Below are 22,661 nucleotides of genomic sequence, written 5' to 3'. Positions count from 1 at the left end.
GTTTACATGTTAGAATTCCCATTCTCCCAAATCATCCCACCCTCTCCCTCTCCCTCTGAGTCCAAAATGTACAGCCACTATGGAGAACAGTGTGGAGATTCCTTAAAAAATTGCAAATATCTTCTTCATATTTTTAGTTGTAGATTTTTTTCTCCCAGTTTTCTGATTTTTCTCATCAATTGTTGCACCATAAATAGTAACAAATGTTAGTGTACTGTGGATGAAATGAACTCATAGTCTTCCAACTCTGACATCTTGACCACTCCATATAACTATATTTCTTCTATTTTTTAAATTACCTATAAAATAGAATTATAGATAAGTAGTTATTTTCTCTAAAATCATAGGAAATAAAATTTCACTAATTCCTAGCTACCATGGTTTAGGTAGAAAGTTAATAGTCAATTTAACTCTTCCTCTTTCAAAAATTAATTAACCTTCCCTATCCAACCCCATCTACTACCTATCCCATTAGTTACCGTATTCTGGAAATTTATCATAATGTATCTAAGAATAGAATTTACTCATATTTATTCTGCTTTGGATTTGTTGGGCTTCATAGAATTATGAATTGGTATCCTTCATTGATTCTGGAAAATTTTCAAACATTGGCTCTATATTTTGCTTTTGACTTGCTTCTTGACATATGTAAATATACTTCGATATTTGTTAGACCCTTGCGGTATCCTTTAAAACTCTTAGTCACCTTTGTTGCTCTTAATCACTTTTATATTTTTATGTTCTTCCACACTGTAATCTAGCAATACTTGAATTTTACCTTTTTTCTAGAGCTGAGTTTGACAAAATGTGGTCCACTGGAGAAGGGAATGGCAAACCATTTCAGTATTCTTGCCTTAAGAACCCCGTGAACAGTATGAAAAGGCAAAATGATAGGATACTGAAAGAGGAACTCCCCAGGTTGGTAAGAGCCTAATATACTACTGGAGATCAGTGGGGAAATAACTCCAGAAAGAAAGGGATGGAGCTAAAGCAAAAATAACACCCAGCTGTGGATGTAACTGGTGATAGAAGAAAGGTCTGATGCTGTAAAGAGCAAAATTGCATAGGAACATGGAATGTTAGGTCCATGAATCAAGGCAAATTGGAAGTGGTCAAACAGGAGATGGCAAGAGGGAACGTTAACATTTTAGGAATCAGCCAACTAAAATAGACTGGAATGGGTGAATTTATCTGTCAATTCATTGACAGATAAATAAATTGGTGGTTTATTACTTTACTCTTAACTTTTAAGTTCTTTATGTATCAAGAAAAATAGTCCTTAATTAGATATGTGATTTGCAAATATTTTCTTTTCATCCTTGGATTATATATTATTTGTCTTTAGACAATCTCAGCAAAATATAATTTATCAGTTTTTTAAATTAATTGCACTTTTAATGTTATATCTTAAAACATCCTCAAACTCAAGGGCAAAACAATTTTTCTTATTTTTCTCTCTATACATTTTGGAATTTTATATTTTATATTGATGATCTATTAAGAATTAACTTTTCATGAAAGTTGTAAAGGTCATAAAATTAATTATATAGAGCCTACATTATAGTATTCAAAAGTGCTTCACTGAATCTATTAGAGACCCTCTGGAAGAGGTCACTTTCAGCTAAGCCCTAAGATTATTTCAAAAGATGGTTATTATTAGTAACTATAGATAGTTATTATTAGTAAAGATATTACTGGAGTACAATTAGTATTAATTTAATGAAACAAAGCACCATGAATTAGAGCAGGAATAAAATATGGGGTCTACTGGGAATATATATTTTTTAAATGACAGCTTAAAAAAACAGTAAGGAAATAGTATTCACTAAAATGTTAAGAAAAAAGTCAAAAAGAAAAATCTAGATGATTAATATAAGATATTCATAAGATATTAATAAGAAATATAATAATCAAATTTTTAAAATTACTGTAACAACAAATTAAACTGAGCTCTTCAGCTCAGTTCAGTTGCTCAGTCATGTCCGACTCTTTGCAACCCCATTAATTGCAGCACACCAGGCCTCCCTGTCCATTACCAACTCCCGGAGTTCACTCAGACTCACATCCATTGAGTCCATGATGCCATCCAGCCATCTCATCCTCTGTCGTCCCCTTCTCCTCCTGCCCCCAATCTCTCCCAACATCAGAGTCTTTTCCAATGAGTCAACTCCTCATATGAGGTGGCCAAAGTACTGTAGTTTCAGCCTTGGCATCATTCCTTCCAAAGAACATCCAGGATTGATCTCTTTTAGAATGGACCTGTTGGATCTCCTTGCAGTCCAGGGGACTCTCAAGAGTCTATGGCATTGCCTTTCTTTGTGATTGTCACTAAGAATGTGTAAATTGAGGAAACAATGTGATATCTTTGCATGCTATTAAAATTAAACCAAAATTCAAAACGAATGACAACATAGAATATCAGGAAGTATTATTAGAGGAGTTACTTAATACTTATTATAAAATTAAATATAGATTTGCACACAATGTTGTAGTCATGCTCCTGGATATTTGTGTGGAAATTTTTTTCACACAACAACCTGTACGTGCATGTGTTTTTGTTATTCATTCGCTAAGTTGTGTCTTTACTCTTTGTGATCCCATGAACTGCAGCATGCCAGGCTTACTTGTCCTTCACTGTCTCCTAGAGTTTGCCCAAACTCATGTCCATTGAGTTGGTGATGCCATTCAACCATCTCATCCTCTCTCTTCCCCTTCTCTTGCCCTCATTCTTTCTCAGCATCAGGGTCTTTTCCAATGAGTCAGCTCATGTGCATGTTTATAGAAAATTTACTTATTAATAATAAGAAAAATCAAGCAACCAATTTATCTTTCTATAGATGCATTAAATGAACAATTGCATAGGTACAGTGGAACAGCTATTGGGAATGATATTTAAAGGTTAAATATGCTTATCATTAGTAGTGTGATTTAACACTTCAGAATCTACTATACGTGTATATTGAAGTTGAAGAAATAAGTTAGGTGGAGATTATATGGTGGGAGATAGAGTTCTCACTGAGGGAGAAGGAAGTTATGATATAGAAGGAAAAAAGACTAGACCAATCCACTTGATAATTAGAAATAGATTATAGCCAGATACATCAAATCTGTTTAATATTAATACAAATGGCAAGATACATATATAATTATAGATATGTAGGAATGCATAGCTTAGAATGCATACATGTATTTCCTGATTCATTCTACTGAGAGGGCTTTAAAGCAGTGACATGCCAGTAGCAGCAAGCACACCCAGAACCCATTTCTTGCTTTCTGCATACCATTCTCAAATAAAGAGAACCAGGAATCATTAGAGATAGCTAATTCTAGAGCTGAATAAAATAAAACACAACGTTAATTTGGAGGATCTTGCAGTGACACAAAATAAAGATATGCTCCAAAAAGATAGGGGTATGTAACTTCTTTCTCAAAAAATAAGAATATGAACACCATATTTTTTTTAAACTCCTCTTGGTTCTGACAGTTTCTGAGTTTTTCCAAACAGAAGACAGAAAAGAAAAAAATATCAGAAGACAATTAATGTACCATAGATTATAACCCATAGTATAAATTAAATACACATGCTGGAACCATCTCATGGAAATAAAATAACTCCCTGAGGGATACAAGGAGAGTGAAAAATAAAATAAATTTAGGAAGACAGTCCCCAGTCAAAAATAGATAGCTGTCTCATTTCTTAGATGTTTTAGCCAAGAAATTCACAAAGGAAAAAATCTATAGCTTAAAAATAGCTGAAATAAAATTATTTTTATAATAATTTAAATATATTATGTGGCTTAATTAAATTATATATGATGGTCATAAAATATTTTGGAGCTGAAAGTTTAATGCAAGATCAGCTAAATATTAAAATGGTTTTGATTTTTGAGTGAAAGTTTATTGAGAGCTTAACTTCTTTTAAAAATAAGAATATCCTTAACAATATTTGAAATACTCTGAATCCTTTAAAAACAGAATAACTTTGTTTATTTATAAAATAATATTAATCTAATAATTAGGGTGAAGCTGGCAATACCCTGTATGGCTCCTGGTTATGGATGCCTCAGTGCCTTGTTCCTTGTTTGCAGAGAACAGACTCCAGCCTCCATGATTCTCCCTGAGTCCCAAAGGACAGATTCACACAGTTACTAATCAGGGAAGGGAAGGGTTGAAGAGATAAGAGAGGTGCCACCAAGAAACAGGAGAGGAGCATTCACCAGTTCAGTTCAGTTCAGTTGCTCAGTTGTGTCCAACTCTTTGCGACCCCATGAATCACAGCACAACCAGGCCTCCCTGTCCATCATCAACTCCTGTAGTTCACCCAGACTCACGTCCATCGAGTCAGTGATGCCATCCAACCATCTCATCCTCTGTCGTCCCCTTCTCCTCCTGCCCCCAACCCCTTCCAGCATCAGTTTTTTCCAATGAATCAACTCTTCACATGAGGTGGCCCAAGTACTGGAGTTTCAGCTTCAGCATCTTTCCCTACAAAGATATCCCAGGGCTGATATCCTTCAGAATGGACTGGTTGGATCTCCTTGCAGTCCAAGGGACTCTCAAGAGTCTTCTCCAACACCACAGTTCAAAAGCATCAATACTTCAGCATTCAGCTTTCTTCACAGTCCAACTCTCACAGCCATACATGACTACTGGAAAAACCATAGCCTTGACTAGATGGACTTTTGTTGGCAAAGTAATGTGTCAGCTTTTCAATATGCTATCTAGCCTGGTCATAACTTTCCTTCCAAGGAGTAAAAGTCTTTTAATTTCATGGCTGCAGTCACCATCTGCAGTGATTTTGGAGCCCCCAAAATAAAGTCTGACACTGTTTCTACTGTTTCCCCATCTATTTGCCGTGAAGTGATGGGACCAGATGCCATGATCTTTGTTTTCTGAATATTGAGCTTTAAGTAAACTTTTTCACTCTCCTCTTTCATTTTCATCAAGAGGCTTTTTAGTTCCTCTTCACTTTCTGCCGTAAGGGTGGTGTCATCTGCATATCTGAGGTTCTTGATATTTCTCCTGGAAATCCTGATTCCAGCTTGTGCTTCTTCCAGCCCAGCGTTTCTCATGATGTACACTCCATGTAAGTTAAATAAGCAGGGTGACAGTATACAGCCTTGATGTCCTTTTCCTATTTGGAACCAGTCTGTTGTTCCATGTGCAGTTCTAACTGTTGCTTCCTGACCTGCATATAGGTTTCTCAAGAGGTGTTTTCAAAGTACTTACTAAAGTACTTAAACATATTAAAAGTTTCAATAATAATTTATTTTTCTATTAAAATCATTTTCAAAGATCAGACATTTTGTAATGACAAGTGTTAGAATATGAGCACACATGTTTAAAGCTGGGCAATCCCAATACTTCTCTGCTGCTGGTGTGTTATGTAGTTTAAATGGCACAGTATTATAAATATGTGCTTACATTTTAACACTTCATTACCAAATGTCTGATCTTTGAAAATGATTTTAATAGAAAATACCCTATTATTATTGAAATTTTGATATGGTAAGTACTTTAGGGGATTGCCCAACTCAACAGCTACTTGATGTCTATTTGTTTTACAAAACTTGTTATCAATGAATACTTAAAACTGGAGTTAATTTTTCAAGTACAAATATAAAAAATGCACCTACTATAAGCAGATCATTTAAAATTTAATGTGGATTTCAGAGAACAAGGAAAGTACAGTATCTTTGAATCTTAAAACAGCAAATGACCGTTGTTTAACATCTTGTCTAAGATTTTTTGCCTCCAGGAATCATGACTCGTTGAGAACAAGGTTGTCTTTTTCTTTATTTATTTATACAGATTTTTGAGAAAAGCATTTTTTTACAGTTTGTCTGAGTTAAACTTCTTGTTCTCAAAGTTACAACACAAAAAAACTTCAAAATCTAATCTTTTTGACCTCGTATCTTTTTTTTTTTTTTTTTTCAGAACAATAAGACTAGGATATCCACAATTTGAAACCCAGTCCATTATCTACTATAGTTTATCTGTTAGTGTGTGTATGGTCATTGTGTGTGTGTGTGTTTGTGTGTATGTGTGTGTGTGAGAACAGGGGTTGCTATACAGATATACAGTGAAGATAGTATAGAAAAAAATACCATATAAAGTGTATTAGTATTTGAAGAGACTGTAGAAATTCCCTGGCTCTTTCTCTTTGTTTTATGAATGGATGAGGAAAAAGGAGACTTAAAAGCATACATTTGAATCAGTTCTAATGAGGTGGATGAAACTGGAGCTGATTATACAGAGTGAAGTAAGCCAGAAAGAAAAACACAAATACAGTATATTAACACATATATATGGAATTTAGAAAGATGGTAATGATAACCCTGTATGAGAGAAAGCAAAAGAGACACAGATATATAGAACAGAATTTTGGACTCTGTGGGTGAGGGATAGGGTGGGATGATTTGGGAGAATGGCATTGAAACATGTATAATATCATGTAAGAAATGAATCGTCAGTCTAGGTTCAATGCATGATACAGGATCCTTGAGGCTGGTGCACTGGGATGACCCAGAAAGATGGTATGGGAGGGAGGTGAGAGGGAGGGTCAGGATTGAGAACTCATGTACATCCGTGGCATACTCATGTTGATGTATGGCAAAACCAATACAGTATTGTAAAGTAAAATATAGCAAAAAAAAAAAAAGGCCATATGTAACAAAAGGGCTCATCATAATATATTAATAGATTCTCATTTTAATATATATTTATGTTAATTGCTTTGCAATACTTAAATCTAAAGCTCTAGGAATTGTAAGAATTTTAAGTTAGGAAATTTAGAATAACAATGCTAATAACAATTGAAAGATCTACCAATATTTATCCAGATAATTGCAAAATCATTGTTCATTGTATTACATTAATTTACAATTTTGAGGACAAATTATCTCTTCCAGGTTTTTTTTTTTTTTTAATAGATACGTATTTATTTGGATGAAGAAGAAAGAATAGATTTAGAGAAGTTTACTTGTGAGGAAATAAAAATATAAATGAACTGAATTATTAATATAACTTTTCTGCTGTATTATATTCCTGTCTTAAAACACATTCTAAAACTTGTCCATTCTTGTGATGTTCATTTCTTACAATGTCTGCAAAGTAAAATGTATATTTAAAAAACTGAGAAGAAGCCTTACCTTTTAATAGTGTGTTTTATTCTCTTTTATTATAAAGTAGGGGAAAAAAGGCAAGATGAAAAGCTGTTATAATGCTGAGTGGCACAATTTGGCACAATAGCTCTCAAGTTTGTAATGCAGCCTACAGGGAGACTAAATACATTAGGATGTATTTATATTGACAAAAGAGTCATTGTTTGTAGTGTTTAGAAGAAGGATTCTGCCATGACCCACATAACAAATTACTGTTGTCTGACCTCATTGAAACTAGAATCTCGTGAAGTACAACCACCAGAGCTGATGTACTGGAGATTTTTTTTTTTTTTTTTTACCACAGCACTCCTGGAGGGCCACGATTATACCACCCCTTATTTCCTAGACTTCTAAAGTACTTGATAAAGACTCTTATCATCTTGATCCCAGAGCTCTTTTACTTACAAGACAGGAAAGGAAAAGCTGCGCTACCACGGAATGGCATGCTATTTTCTGAAGAGTTAAGATTACCAATGAAAGAAATAATTCACATAAACTGAAATAAAATCCCATGTTCATGTTGCAGCCAGCAGTTTTCATTAAGAAGAAAGGTGGTTTTTTTTTCCTTCCCACTTATGCTGGCTGTATCGTTCTCACCTTGTAGAGCTGAGCAGTCAAAGAGGCCTCTGCCTTCAATTACCTCATTTCCACTTACAGCATACCTTTTACTAAAAAGCACATAATAAACTGCTTTTAATCAGAAAAAGATATAATTTGTTTCATAATGCTTTGCTGTTTCTTATGGACTTTGTCTCAAACCAGAAGTAGTTTTCTTATAATTTAGATATCTTCTATGGATTTATTTCCTATTACTATTCATTACGAATGTTAAATAAATGAGCATTTTTATGTGATTGACTGTCTTAGAAAAGAGACATTGGAAATAACTTTTCAAATTTTTCCAGGGTTAAGAACAAATTAGTTGCAATGATTTATTTTAGGTATAATATCACTTTAAATTTTATTCCAATTAAATAAACTCACCTCAGAAAAATTACAAAATAGTTTATCCAGAATGAAAATGTAAGAACTTTTAGTACTCATTAAGTACTTTCTGCCACTGTGGCTGAGCAGGCAGTTCTATATTCACTTAGAATAGCTAAAGCCATCTTGAGTAATTTTTCTAATAGGCAATAAAGAACTGAATCTTACACACCACCAGACAGCTTAAAAGCTAAGCTCTTTAATTGTTATTCTTAATATTCCACTTAATATTTTATGGCTGAATGCAGTCAGAAGGAAAGCACTGGTTTATAATTTTCATTTTGAATATATTTTGTGCATTTCATTCTTAACGAATTGATTTTGAAAGAAGTTGTTTCATATACTTTGTCCTAAATGCTTTAAATTATTAAAAAAACTGTTGGAAAAAAATCCAGACTGATTAGTAGTCATTAAGGTTTTTCAAGGCTAAAACTCTGATATCTGAAAGGTTTTTCTCAGCATCATAACACCTTTAATGAAGGGCTGAAAAATTACACTTTGGGATCATAGGTAACATCTGATAGGTGGAAATATATTTTAAAATTGTATTTGTATTTTTAGAACTGTAGAAAAAAATCCAGGCTAACAAAATAAAATTTGGAATATGAAAATAAGGCAAAAAAAAAAAAAAAAAGAACTTAGAAGAGGGTAACAACTTCTATCGTCCTAAAGAAACATACCTGTTATTGACTCAATTGTTTTCTCCTAAAATTCATATGTTGAGGTCCTAACGTGATTGTATTTGGAGATAGCATCTTAAAGAGGGTAAACTTAAATGAGGTTATAAGGGTGGAATCCAATTTCAATCTGACTGTGTTCTTACCAGAAAGATGTATACACAGGAAAAAGGACATATGAGAACACCAAGAGAAAGTGGCCATCTGCAGGTCAAGGAGAAAAGACTCAGGAGAAAATGATACTGTTGTTGGTCTTTGATCTTGGACCTCCAGTCTCTAGAGCTATGACAAAATAAATTTATGTTTTATAAGTAACACAGTCAGTGGAAATTAGTTATGGCAGCTTGAATATATCAATACAATACCCAAGTCAAAACAGAAAAGTAGATGAATATTTTCCATAATGATTTGTTTTACTTTTCTGAAGAATATGCTTAGCAAAACACATTTCATCCAAGCTGTGCCAGAATGTGCATTTCATAACTTTTCATTAAATTTTAATAAAAAATGTAGCACTGTACAAGACATGTTTACTTTACATAATTTTCCTAACATTGTAATCATAAGTGTGGTAGGTTAAAAAAAATCACTGACATTTAGAAAAATGTTAGGAAACAGTATGGTTCTATAACATTTTTGTGTCTCTAAAAAATAGATGTTATTACTTTCTATATACCTAGCTTTTAATTAAAAATAAAAGTGACTAGCAGCTTACCTTCCTGTCTACAACTTTCAAACTTGACTTTATCTACTCTCCCTTAAAACAGGAAAATCAAGGAAGAGCTAAGTCTTAATAGCCTAAAACTTTAAAGAAAATTGCAGGGTTTTTTTTTCTCAGTAATTGATTTAGGAATAACTATGGGAATATCTGACTGATACTGTGTGAATAAAAGTCTGTTGAGATTCCTCCAGAATTTTTTTTTTTCGAGGGGGATGGATTTGTTTGGTGGTGAGGGGTTTCTTTCCATTGCAAAGAACAAAGGCATGAGAAAAATTCACTTATCCCTTTTCATGTGTTTGAGTAAGAACATGGCTGATGAAACTGTCATAGACATCCGTGATCATAAACGGACAAGCTTGAATGTGGAAATTCAATATGCTACTAGGAAACGAAGGAAATATGAAAGGAGCTTGGCCATACGTGCATTATTTAGTTGCTGAAATACTAATTCTGGACCAATTTAACCTCTGGACTTGATATGCATGAAAAATATACCATCCTGAATTTTAAGCTTGGTATAATTTATTTGAATAGGGAAGGAAATTCTGGAATAGTGAGGCAAGACTAAAATAACTTATTGAGTATTTATGTTAGTTTGCTTCTATGAAGATACACAGCATAAAAATAATCTCAAAGCTCCAGTACTTCTTCCTTGCTTTGCAAGAGGTTTTTTGAAAACTCTGTGTCTTCTAATCTCTGCTAGACTCACCTGAGGTAGGCTTGATTTGGCTCAACCTATCTACTCTTTCCATAATACAGAATCAAGGAAAGGCATTACACCAGACACTTGCTCTTATGGTGGGGACCAAGAGCGAGAAGGCCGAGTTGAAATACACAATACCTTTTATATTTGGTCCTGAAGTGACCCTTTACCACTTTGACTCACAATTCATCTGTCAAACAAATCATATGGGATGAGTGTTAACTCCAACTAGGCGATAGTGAATAGTTAGGGAATTATTCTAATGAGCCACAAGGATATTATAGACTTGTGTGTGTGTGTGTGTATACAGTTATAAGGAAATTAGAAAAACATTGCCTTCTTATGTCTCATGAGATAATTGTAGACATTTAGCTTACACATTTATATATTATTGTAGATATATAAAAGCAGTGCTCTGCATTGCTTTTGTTGAAAACACTGGTTGAACTCTGTTTGGGCTTTTCAGTAAAATAGTTGAGAAGGTAAAGGTGAATACTGATGATATTGGAAAAGTTAAAAGGCAGTCTAATGGCAACAGAAGTCTAGACAAAAATAACTTAGAGGATGATGGGATCAATAGCAGAGCCAATACAAGGCAACTGAATGTCCAGGGTGTAGCCTTTGAGTAAAAGAAGAATGGATCAAAGAGAAAGTTATTAAATTACGTTTTTAGGAAATTCAGGTGAACTTTCTTACATAATTTTGAGTTTAAAGTATACTTTAAGAGGGAAGAATTAAATAACATGAAGTACAATTTTAAGGCAGGCAAAATGTATCACCTACATCAAAAAAAAATTGATTCTACAATTATTTATTGAGTCATAATTGTGTTACAATTTTACTAGCTCCTGTGAGTATAAAGATTAAAATAAAGTATCTGTTTTATTTTCAAAGATATGACTCACATATATTTACATAATCTATGAATTTCTTACATTAGGAAGAAAAGACAGTGGAACATCAATTATAATTTATAGAAAATTTTAACAAATTATCTGTTAAATGAGCAATTTATGTATATTTTCTGTGGATTCAGATTATATGGATTGATTCCCCTTTTCAATGTACAACACATCATGTAGCATATACAGCCATTAGCTATTAAATCATTGATTGCTTTTAAACTATTTTGCTTGCTTAGGCAGTAATTGAGACCATTTTCATTTTCATATTTACTTATAAAAATACCTGAAAATATTATTTCATTTGGAGATTTATAATAATCTATTTATACTTGCAGATAAATTAATTATTCATTTAACCTTATGACTGATACAAATAAAATATTCAAATAGTAACCATTATGTTTAGGTATAGCCACTAGCATCCTCATTGTAAGAATGTAAGGGGAAAAAAACTGGAAGTTATTTTTATTCTAGCTTCTGCATCAGATCTCATTTTGTGTCTTGAAAATGCAAGGTGGAATGCTATTTCTTTAGATCAGGTTATCAAAAAATAAATTCTGTGAATTTTTAGTCATAATATGGTTGTTCAAATGTCTCAAATTCCAGAGTTATTTTCAATTGAAGAAAACGTTGATACATACATTATAACCTACTACAAGGTTCTCCATCATGTGTATGTGTTAAGAAGGAAAGGGATGTTTCTACCAGGCCCCCAGGGGATATTTGCCAATACTGTATACTGTCACCCTGCTTATTTAAATTCTATGCAGAGTACATCATGAGAAACGCTGGACTGGAAGAAACACAAGCTGGAATCAAGATTGCCGGGAGAAATATCAATAAACTCAGATATGCAGATGACACCACCCTTATGGCAGAAAGTGAAGAGGAACTAAAAAGCCTCTTGATGAAAGTAAAAGAGGAGAGTGAAAAAGTTGACTTAAAGCTCAACATTCAGAAAACAAAGATCATGGCATCCGGTCCCATCCCTTCATGGGAAATAGATGGGGAAACAGTGGAAACAGTGTCAGACTTTATTTTTATGGGCTCCAAAATCACTGCAGATGGTGACTGCAGCCATGAAATTAAAAGACGCTTACTCCTTGGAAGAAAAGTTATGACCAACTTAGATAGCATATTCAAAAGCAGAGACATCACTTTGCCAACTAAGGTCTATCTATTCAAGGCTATGGTTTTTCCACTAGTCATGTATGGCTGTGAGAGTTGGACTGTGAAGAAGGCTGAGCTCCGAAGAAATGATGCTTTTGAACTGTGGTGTTGGAGAAGACTCTTGAGAGTCCCTTGGACTGCAAGGAGATCCAACCAGTCCATTCTGAAGGAGATCAGACCTGAGATTACTTTGGAAGGAATAATGCTAAAGCTGAAACTCCAGTACTTTGGCCTCCTTATGCGAAGAGTTGACTCATTGGAAAAGACTTTGATGCTGGGAGGGATTAGGGGCAGGAGGAGAAGGGGACGATAGAGGATGAGATGGCTGGATGACATCACGGACTCGATGGACGTGAGTCTGAGTGAACTCCGGGTGTAGTTGATGGACAGGGAGGCCAACTAATTGTGTGCTGCAATTCATGGGGTCACAGAGAGTCAGACACGACTGAGCAACTGAACTGAACTGAAAAGCATTTTTCATTGCCACGATTTTTGTGTGGGGAACATTACTGTCATCTAATATTTGGAGTCCAGGGATATGACTTAACATCCTCTTAATTGGTCTTCCCTGATAGCTCAGTTGGTAAAGAATCCTCCTGCAATGCAGGAGACCTGGGTTCAATCTCTGAGTTCGGAAGATCCCCTGGAGAAGGGAAAGGCTACCAGTATTTAATAATACCACTCCAGTATTCTGGCCTAGACAATTCCATGGACAGTATACTCCATGAGGTTGCAAAGGGTTGGACAGGACTGAGCGACTTTCACTTTCAATACAATGCAGAGAGCTGGTCCCACGACAAAGAATTGCTGTTGCTGCTACTAAGTCGCTTCAGTCATGTCCAACTTTGTGCAACCCCATAGGCAGCAGCCCACCAGGCTCCTCTGTCCCTGGGACTCTCCAGGCAAGAATACTGGAGTGGGTTGCCATTCCCTTTTCCAATGCATGTATGAATGCTAAGTCACTTCAGTCCTGTCCGACTGTGTTCTACCGTATGGACAGCAGCTCACCAGGCTCCTCTGTCCACGGGATTCTCTAGGCATGAATACTGGAGTGGGTTACCATTTCTCTCTCCACAACAAAGATTATCTATCTTCAAATGACACCAGAGCCCAGAACTGAAAAATCCTGATGGAGTAAAACTCCACCTCAATGGTAATCATTTAAATGAAATAGTATAATTAAATTTCATTGTAATACAATTCTTTAGCAAATGCTTGAAGAAGTGAAGAAGTTACCAGCATCATATCTATGAAAAGATCTTTTCAGACAGAGAGAACAGCCAGTGTAAAGGCTCTAAGGTGAACAGTGTTTTTGGTTTGACAAAGCACAAAAAATAGCATTGTTATTTTTCAAGTATTGGGGTGAAGAAACTTACTGAAAAGGAACAGAATAATATATTCATTTCCTCTGAACAGTTTATTTTTTAGCATAATAAACTGCTCAAATTCTGCTCTGAGATTATCGAGTAAAATGAATTGAAAGAGGGAATGAATTGAAAATACAAATGGTATTAGAATTTTGCATGTTAATTATAGAGGACTCACATTATAAGTTAAATGTGCAAATAGATAATGTGAAAATGATCTCCTTCATGTAGAATATGTATTATATGAATTATATGTTCTTTAATAAATGTATTTCTAATATAAATTTATCTATAACATGTTTACTTTGAATATACTTATTAATATTTTATGAATATAATATGCATGTCTATGTAAATTACATAGTTATAATGCATATGAAAATTGGCATACATAATTCTTAAGTAAAATGATGCAACCAATAGATGCATAATTTCTTCAACAATATTCAAAAAACTAATTATATTACATGAACTTTCTCTGTAAGAGGGCTTCTCAGGTGATGAAGTCATAAAGAATCAGCCTGCCAGTGCAGGAAACCTGAGGCATGGGTTCAATCCCTGAGTGGGGAAGATCCCTTGAAGAAGGAAATGACAACTCACTCCAGTATTCTTGCCTGGAAAATACCTTGGACAGAGGAGCCTGATGGGCTACAGTTCATGGGGTCACAAAGAGCTGGACACAACTGAGCAACTGAGAAAGCACAGGACAGCACAATTTATATATTAGAAAATATTGAAAGATATTTTATCATTTTGGTAGGTTGTTAGCAAGCTCCTTCTCTTCATTCTTTTGAGATAATTTTGAAGCTTCTGTCTTCAAATTATGGAGTCCGTTTCCCTACCTCCTGAATCTGGGTTATTATTGTGACTTACTGGGACTACTAGAACATGGTGGCAATGATATTATAGTTCTGAACCCAAGGCTCAGCCGCTTTACACACTTTCAGTCTCTTTTTAGACTCCTGTCTCCATCCTGAGTCAAAGTCCAGACTAGTTTGCTGGAGATGAGACATAAAACGATACAGCTAAACCAACCTGATTGTCCGAGGAATACACACATGTGAAAAAGTTAATCCCACATAAGTCAAGTCACCTACTTGATCTACTGGTAAACATAGGCACACAAATTTAAACTTAGTGGAGCCCAGCTCAGATCAAAAGGAGAGCACAGCTAATTCATGGACTTATGGCCTGCTGCTACTGCTGCTGCTGCTAAGTAGCTTCAGTCGTGTCCAACTCTGTGCGACCCCCATACACAACAGCCCACTAGGCTCTACCGCCCCTGGAATTCTCCAGGCAAAAACACGGGAGTGGGTTGCCATTTCCTTCGCAATGCATAAAAGTGAAAAGTGAAAGTGAAGTTGCTCAGTCCTGTAGGATTCTTAGCGACTCCATGGACTGCAGACCTACCAGGCTCCTCTGCCCACGGGAATTTCCAGGCAAGACTACTGGAATGGGTTGCCATTGCCTTCTCTGGACTTATGGGAAGTAAACTTAAATGGCTGTGATTTATGTTGTATTTTTTATGATTTTATTGTGATGAAATGTACATAGCATAAAATTAACCAGTTTAAATATATAAAAATTTAAATATGCCTATTCTGACTTATTCTTTGGCATTGCCTTTCTTTGGAATTGGAATGAAAACTGACCTTTTCCAGTCCTGTGGCCACTGCTGAGTTTTCCAAATTTGCTGGCGTATTGAGTGCAACACTTTGACAGCATCATCTTCCAGGATTTGAAATACCTCAACTGGAATTCCATCACCTCCACTAGCTTTGTTTGTAGTGATGCTTTCTAAGGCCCACTTGACATCACATTCCAGGATATCTGGCTCTAGGTGAGTGATCACACCATTGTGATTATCTTGGACATGAAGATCTTTTTTTGTACAGTTCTTCTATGTATTCTTGCCACCTCTTCTCAATATCTTCTGCTTCTGTTAGGTCCATACCATCTCTGTCCTTTATTGAGCCCATCTATACATGAAATGTTCCCTTGGTATCTTTAATTTTCTTGAAGAGATCTCTAGTCTTTCCCATTTTGTTGTTTTCCTCTATTTCTTTGCATTGATCACTGAGGAAGGCTTTCTTGTCTCTCCTTGCTATTCTTTGGAACTCTGCATTCAGATGCTTATATCTTTCCTTTTCTCCTTTGCTTTTCACTTCTCTTCTTTTCACAGCTATTTGTAAGGCCTCCCCAGGCAGCCATTTTGCTTTTTTGCATTTCTTTTCCATGGGCATGGTCTTGATCCCTGTCTCCTGTACAATGTCATGAACCTCAGTCCATAATTCATCAGGCACTCTATCTATCAGATCTAGTCCCTTAAATCTATTTCTCACTTCCACTGTACAATCATAAGGAATTTTATTTAGGTCATACCTGAATGGTCTAGTAGTTTTCCCTACTTTCTTCAATTTAAGCCTGAATTTCGTAATAAGGATTTCATGATCTTAGCCACAGTCCGCTCGTGGTCTTGTTTTTGCTGATTGTATAGAATTTCTCAATCTTTGGCAGCAAAGAATATAATCAATCTGATTTCAGTGTTGACCATCTGGTGATGTCCATGTGTAGAGTGTTCTTGTGTTCTTGAAAGAGGGTGTTTGCTATGACCAATGAGTTCTTTTGGCAAAACTCTATAAGCCTTTGTCTTGCTTCATTCTGTATTCCAAGGTCAAATTTACCTGTTACCCCACGTGTTTCTTGAGTTCCTACTTTTTCATTCCAGTCCCCTATAATGAAAAGGATATCTTTTTGGGGTGTTAGTTCTAAAAATTGGTGTAGGTTTCATAAAACCATTCAATTTCAGCTTCTTCAGTGTTACAGGTTGGAGCATAGACTTGGATTATTTTGATATTGAATGGTTTCCCTTGGAGATGAACAGAGATCATTCAGTCATTTTTGAGATTGCATCCAAGTACTGAATTTAGGACTCTTTTGTTGACCATGATGGCTACTCCATTTCTTCTGAGGGATTCCTGCCTGCAGTAGTAGATATAATGGTCATCTGAGTTAAATTCACCCATTCCAGTCCATCTTCATTCGCTGATTCCTAGAATGTCGACGTTCATTCTTGCCATCTCGTTTGACCAGTTACAATTTTCCTTGAATCATGGGCCTCACATTTCAGATTCCTATGAACTATTGCTCTTTACATCATTGGATCTTGCTTCTATCACCAGTCACATCCACAGCTGGGTATTGTTTTTGCTTTGGCTCCATCCCTTCATTCTTTCTGGAGTTATTTCTCCACTGATCTCCAGTAGCATATTGAGCTCATCTCACATGCTAGTAAAGTAAATGCTCAAAATTGTCCAAGCCAGGCTTCAGCAATACATGAACCGTGAACTTCCAGATGTTCAAGGTGGTTTTAGAAAAGGCAGAGGAACCAGAGATCAAATTGCCAACATCCCGCAGAATCATCAAAAGAGCAAGAGAGTTCCAGAAAAACATCTATTTCTGCTTCATTGACTATGCCAAAGCCTTTGACTATGTGGATCACAATAAACTGTGGAAAATTCTAAAAGGGATGGGAATACCAGACCACCTCTTGAGAAACCTATATGCAGGTCAGAAAGCAACAGTTAGAACTGGACATGGAGCAACAGGCCGGTTCCAAATAGGAAAAGGAGTACGTCAAGGCTGTATATTGTCACCCTGCTTATTTAACTTATATGCAGTACATCATGAGAAACACTGGGCTGGAGGAAGCACAAGCTGGAATCAAAATTGCCAGGATAAATATCAGTAACCTTAGATATCAATATCTATAACCTCAGATTACACCACCCTTATGGCAGAAAGTGAAGAGGAACTAAAAAGCCTCTTGATGAAAGTGAAAGAGGAGAGTGAAAAAGTTGGCTTAAAGCTCAACATTCAGAAAACGAAGATCATGGCTCTGGTCCCATGACTTCATGGCAAATAGATGGGGAAACAGTGCAAACAGTGTCAGACTTTATTTTTGGGGGCTCCAAAATCACTGCAGATGTTGATTGCAGCCATGAAATTAAAAGATGCTTACTCCTTGGAAGGAAAGTTATGACCAACCTAGATAGCATATTCAAAAGCAGAGACGTTACTTTTCTTACTAAGGTCCATCTAGTCAAGGCTATGGTTTTTTCAGTAGTCATGTATGGCTGTGAGAGTTGGACTGTGAAGAAAGCTAAGCACAGAAGAATTGATGCTTTTGAACTGTGGTGTTGGAGAAGACTCTTGAGAGTCCCTTGGACTGCAAGAAGTTCCAACCAGTCCATTCTAAAGGAAATCAGTCCTGGTTGTTCATTGGAAGGACTGATGCTAAAGCTGAAACTCCAGTACTTTGGCCACCTTATGCAGAGAGTTGACTTATTGGAAAAGACTCTGATGCTTGGAGTGATTGGGGGCAGAAGGAGAAGGCGACGACAGAGGATGAGATGACTGGATGGCATCACCAACTCGGTGGACATAATTTTTGTGAACTCTGGGAGTGGGTGATGGATGGGGAGGCCTGGCATGGTACAATTCATGGGGTTGCAGAATCGGACATGATTGAGCGACTGATCTGAACTGAACTGACTGATTCTGACTTATTATAGAAAATGCTGTATGGCTTTTTACATCAATATAAAATTGTTTGATTATAAGCATAAGCAAAGTTTTGATAATTCATAATCAGCCAAACTCAAAATCTTACAGACAGGATTTAAGACAATGGAAGGGAAATGATAGATATTTTGTGTATCAACTTTTAAACAATCAGTAAAATGGTAGACAGGATATACCAAAATATATTTGGGATAAATAAAGACAAATAAGGTAGATTATCAGTTGGAAATCAAATGGAAATACCAATGAACTGGAGTATCTCGTTAGGTTAACGGGTCATCCCTGTTGTCAGATGAACTTGTATGAAATTTAGAAAGAGCATAGCTTCACTAAGTGATGGTTTATGTCAAACATTTACATGTTCTGGGATATGTATGGGTGTGGGTGACTGTAGTATCTGATCATAAAACATTACCAATATTTACCGTAAAAATAGGAAAAATCACAATACCCACTCTTGGAAATCTGTTGGATATTGTATTGGGTGTCTTAAGAGGTCATTATAATAAAATAACCAATAAGCAAATTATATAATATGTATGCATAATATGTGTACCTAAAGTAACACGCAAATCTGCCAAAAATGTTCTTGCTTGTCTCCACAAAAACAATGGGCCTTTTTTTGAAGAAATAATAATAGACTTCAGCTAAGAGTTTGGATATTTTGCTAACATATCAAGAAGAATTAAAATTTCCCATTTGACCCAGGAGTGAACTATGTATTTTAGAGAGTTTTCTTTACTTGCCTGTAAATATGTCTGTATTTCCATATATGTATCTTCTAGATATTTACATCAATTTCTTGTTATTTCTAAACCAAAATACTTCCTTATTCATACTGGAAAGATTGTTTTATTTGTGTCTTTAAAAAGTTTTTTTTTTTATTTTTATTTTAGGACAATAACTGGAATGCAATGATGTTTAGGGAACATTTAAAATGACAGCATTTTACTATTTATTAGGATACTTTCAATCCCTTTAATTTCTATTTATTACCTTAATATGTCTTACGCTTTATGACTATCCATAATACATGATGTAAATGACAGTTAGCTATTGGATGAATGATTGATTCATATGTACAGACAGTTCTGTAAATCAATAATAATGTCTAGTAGCTATGCAAATATTTGTAAAATGAGTGAATATAAAGACAAAACCACTTATTTTGAAATGATGAGGATAATTCTGGCAGAATGTTCTGGAAAATAAGACATATTGAAATATCCCTCTCATTTCTCTCTGTTACATTAAAATGTAATTTACCCTAAAGGAAACATCTGTTTAGAAAATCAAAATAATATAAGCAATCAACTTTCTTTTGTGTTCAACTTCCATTTAGCTGTATCATAGTATAAAATCATTTTTATAATGACATGATGACTATCTTGAATTAGTTTGCCTAGAACATTAAGGCAGATTTCTCATTTTTTTCTGTTATTTTGAAAAATATTTAAACTAGATATATTATTTGGTGAGGGTTTAATACACTAAGCTAAGTATTCATTATATTATTTGCAGCCAAATATGGGAAAACTCTATATAGTCAGCAAAAACAAGACCAGGAGCTGACTGGCTCAGATTATGAACTCCTTTTTTGCAAAATTCAGACTTAAACTGAAGAAAGTAGGGAAAACCGCTAGACCATTCAGGTATGACTAAATCAGATCCCTTACAGTTATGCAATGGGAATGACAAATAGATTCAAGGGATTAGATCTGATAGAGAGAGTGCTTGAAGAGCTATGGACAGAGGTTCATAACATTGTAAAGGCAGCAGTGATCAAAATCATCCTCCAAAAGAAGAAATGCAAGAAATCAAAATGGTTGTCAGAGGAAGCTTATAAATAGATGAGAAATGAAGAAAAGTGAGAGGCAAATGAAAAAAAAAAAAGATATATCCATATGAATCAGAGTTCCAAAGAACAGCAAGGAAAGATAAGAAAATCTTGCTAAGTGATCAATGCAAAGATGTGGAGGGAAACAATAGAATTGGAAAGATTAGCAATTTCTTCAAGAAAATTAAAGACATGAAAGGAACATTTCATGCAAAGACGGGTACAATAAAGGACAGAAGTGGTGTGGACCTAACAGAAGCAGAAGATATTGAGAAGAGGTAGCAAGAATACACAGAAGAACTATCCAAAAAAGGTCTTAATGACCCAGATAACACGATGGTTCTATAACTCATATAGACATCTTGGAGTTTGAAGTTCAGTGGGTCTTAGAAAGCATCACTAGGAATAAAGCTAGTGGAGGTAATGGATTCCAGCTGAGCTATTTCAAATTCTAAAAGATGATGCTGTAAAAGTGCCACACTTAATATGCCAGCAAATTTGGAAAACCAGAAGTGAAAATAGGACTGGAAAAGGTCAGTTTTTCATTCCAATCCCAAAGAAAAGCAATGCTAAAGAGTGTTCAGACTACCACAAAATTGCATTAATCTCACATGCTAGCAAAATAATGCTCAAAATCCTCAAAAGCAGGCATCAACAGTATGTGAACTGAGAACTTCCAGACTTTAAAACTAGATTCAAAAAAGGGAGAGGAACCAGAAGTCAAATTGCCAACATGCATTGGATAATAGAAAAACCAAGATAATTAAAAAAAAAAAAAAAAAAAACCACACACACACAAAAACCTACATCTACTTCTGCTTTATTGACTACACTAAAGCCTTTGGCTGTGTGAATAACAGCAAACTGGAAAATTCTTAAAGAGATGGGAATACCAGACCACCTGACCTGCCTCTTGAGAAACCTATATGGAGGTCAGGAAGCAACAGTTAGGACTGGACATGGAACAATAGGCTGGTTCCAAATAGGAAAAGGAGTATGTCAAGGCTATATATTGTCACCCTGCTTATTTAACTTATATGCAGAGTATATCATGTGAAATGCCAGACTGGCTGAAGCACAAGCTGGAATCAAGATTGCAGGAAGAACTATCAATAACCTCAGATATACAGATGACACCACCCTTACGACAGAAAGTGAAGATGAATTAAAGAGCCTCTTGATAAAAGTGAAAGAAGAGAGTGAAAAATTTGGCTTAAAACTCAACATTCAGAAAACTAAGATCATGGAATCTGATCCCATCACTTTATGGCAAATAGATGGGGAATGAGTGGAAACAGCGACAGACTTCAGTTTGAGGGGCTCCAGAATCACTGTAGATGGTAACTGCAGCCATGAAATTAAAAAATGCTTGGGCTTCCCTGGTGGCTCAGACAGTATATCGTCTGCTTGCAATACGGGAAACTCGGGTTTGATCCCTGGAGAAGGAAATGGCAACCCACTCCAGTATCCTTGCCTGGAAAAATCCCATGGACAGAGGAGCCTGGTAGGCTACAGTCCACGGGGGTCACAAAGAGTTGGACACAACTGAGCTACTTCACTTTCACTTTACTCCTTGTAAGAGAAACAAAGACAAACCTAGATGGCATATTAAAAAGTAGAGACTTCGTCGACAAAGGTCTATATAGTCAGAACTATGGTTTTTCTGGTAATCATGTATGGATGCGAGAGTTGGACTATAAAGAAAGCTGAGTGCTGAATAATTGACGCTTCTGAACTATGGTGTTGGAAAAGACTCTTGAGAGTCCCTTGGACTGCAAGGAGATCCAACTAGTCCATCCTAAAGGAGATAAGTCACTGAAAAGAAATCAGTCCTGAATATTCAATGGAATGACTGATGTTGAAGCTGAAACTCCAATACTTTGGCCATCTGATGTGAAGAACTGACTCATTAGAAAAGACACTGATGCTGGGAAAGATTTTAGGCAGGAGGAGAAGGGGCAACAGAGGATGAGATGGTTGGATCACATCACCGACTCATTGGACATGAGCTTGAGTAAACTCTGAGAGTTTGGTGAGGGACAGGGAGGCCTAGCATGCTGCAGCTCATGGGGTCACAATGAGTCTGACACAGCTGGGTGACTGAACTGAACTGATAAAGAAGACAATTCTGATTTACAGTAAATGATAGGACTCATACAGTTGCTTGTAAATTTTAGGCTTTAAAAAATTGTTGAAACGTCAAGAAAAAAATTTTAACATGAAAATAAAGTCAAGATTGATATATTTCACTAAGAAGCAATGTAACTATATTCCCAGGCTTTTAATTACTTTCATAGATTTGAAGTTTTATAAACCACTATCAGTTTCCATCCCCTAAGAATTCATAAAAGACACTCTATTATCTACATTAAATAAAACACTTTTTTTTTAATGACAGAATGTTTGACGGAAAAGAATTTGCCCATATTTTAATTCCTTTTTTTCAGTTTTGATGACAGTACAAATGAATCAGTGGGCTGATTAATTTGGCATTATTGTTCAGAGATCCCTTTAAAAATTGATTTAGTTATTAACCCATGACAACCATGA

Source organism: Ovis canadensis, chromosome 16 (genome assembly GCF_042477335.2).
Source record: "Ovis canadensis isolate MfBH-ARS-UI-01 breed Bighorn chromosome 16, ARS-UI_OviCan_v2, whole genome shotgun sequence".
Taxonomy (NCBI): Eukaryota; Metazoa; Chordata; class Mammalia; order Artiodactyla; family Bovidae; genus Ovis; species Ovis canadensis.
Note: the sequence above shows the minus strand (reverse complement) of the source record.